Below are 1,832 nucleotides of genomic sequence, written 5' to 3'. Positions count from 1 at the left end.
ACAGTTTCTCTGTAGAAATTTGCTAGAGTCCTTGATGTGCCACATCTCCTCAAATTCCTGATGAATTATAGTCTCCATCATGATTACATTAGTATGCAAGGCCCAGGATAGATCCTCTGAGATGTTGATCCTAAGGAAGTTGAGCTACTCATTCTTTCCAACACTGACCCCTCAATGAGGATTGGTGTGTGTTCTCCCAACTTCCCCCTCCTGAAGTCCACTATCCTTTTTAAATTCCCCCAGTACATTTCTTCCCACACTTCATGCTCAGATCCTTTAATATACTTCACAACTGATGTAGCCTTCTCCTTTTTTTACAACAGAATCTCCCAGACCTTTGAAAAATAAATTAATCAGCTGTAAATAAGGAATTTAATTGCACGTGAATAAGGAATTTAATTGCACCCTGGTGTATATGACAATCATCGTCCCCATCATTATGTGCCATGTCATTACATGGGTGATTATTGTCCATGACTATGATTGTTCTCGGCAAATGTTTTCTACAGAAGTGCTTTGCCATTGTCTCCTTGTCTGGGCAGTGCCTTTACAAGATGGGTGATGCCAGTCATTATCAATACTCTTCAGAGATTGTCTGTCTCCTGTCAGTGGTTGCATAACCAGGACTTGTGATAGGTACCAGCTGCTCGTATGACCATCCACCACCTGCTCCCTTGGCTTCTCATAGCCCTGATCGGGAGGCTAAGGTGGTGCTACACCTTGCCCAAGGGTGACCTGCAGGCTAGCGGAGGGAAGAAATGTCTTAGACCTCCTTTGGTAGGAATGTATCTCCACACCACTGCCAATATATGACAATAAACTAGTCTAATCTGCTCTTGTGGTGATGTGCCCCATCATTGACCGTACTTACATGAAGTGTTGTCACAAGAAACAGCATCCATCATCAAGGACCCCCACCATCCAGACCATGCTCTCTTCACACTGCTATCATCGAGCAGGAGGTACAGGAACCTTAGGTGCCACACTACCAGCTTTATGGACAGTTATTACCTTACAACCGTCAGAGTTCAAATTAAATTTATTATCAAAATACTTATATGACACCATATACAACCCTGAGATTCACTTTCTTGTGGGCATTCACAGTAAATCCACAAAACACAATTGAATCAAGGAAAGACTGCCCCCTAAAGGACGGACAAAGAACCAACGTGCAAAAGACATCAAACAGTGCAAATATAAAATAATAATAAATAAAGAAGCAATAAGTATTGAGAACTGTAATGAGTTCTTTGGGCCCGAGAGTGTTGGGCTGCAAAGTTTTTAGAGCACAAGCACCTGAATGGGTTCATTGTTGTTTATCTACAGTCATTAATCACCAAGAGTTCTTTGTGTTTTTCTTGGGTGATTTGCTCTTTGTAATGCGGTCTCCTGGTGCCTTTCGTTTAACTTGTTCAGTTTATTTTGATGGGTTCAGGGATTATTAAAAAAAAATGGAGCGCTTCATGAATTTGCGTGTCATCCTTGCGCAGGGGCCATGCTAATCTTCTCTGTATCGTTCCAATTTTAGTATATGTGCTGTCGAAGCGAGCACGGGTTCAGGGATTCTGTGTTAGATAGGTAGATAGATAGATAGATACTTTATTCATCCCCATGGGGAAATTCAACTTTTTTCCAATGTCCCATACACTTGTTGTAGCAAAACTAATTACATACAATATGATATGCATCTAAATCAATATCTCAAAAAAGCATTTATAATAGCTTTTAAAAAGTTCTTAAGTCCTGGCGGTTGAATTGTAAAGCCTAATGGCATTGGGGAGTATTGACCTCTTCATCCTGTCTGAGGAGCATTGCATCAATAGCAACCT

The 1,832-nt window shown here is 41.0% G+C and overlaps 1 non-coding gene across 1 annotated transcript; it reads right to left on the bottom strand.

Moving 5' to 3' along the window:
- Positions 1 to 1,448: 1,448 nt before the first annotated feature.
- LOC140719516 (U6 spliceosomal RNA) lies at positions 1,449 to 1,555 on the bottom strand. The gene has a single exon (XR_012096932.1). It is a non-coding gene; the product is annotated as a U6 spliceosomal RNA (small nuclear RNA).
- Between the last annotated feature and the right edge of the window lie 277 nt (positions 1,556 to 1,832).

Source organism: Hemitrygon akajei, chromosome 31, assembly GCF_048418815.1.
Source record: "Hemitrygon akajei chromosome 31, sHemAka1.3, whole genome shotgun sequence".
Taxonomy (NCBI): domain Eukaryota; kingdom Metazoa; phylum Chordata; class Chondrichthyes; order Myliobatiformes; family Dasyatidae; genus Hemitrygon; species Hemitrygon akajei.
The sequence above is the reverse complement of the archived record's forward strand: the minus strand, read 5'-3'. Positions and strand labels throughout refer to the sequence as shown.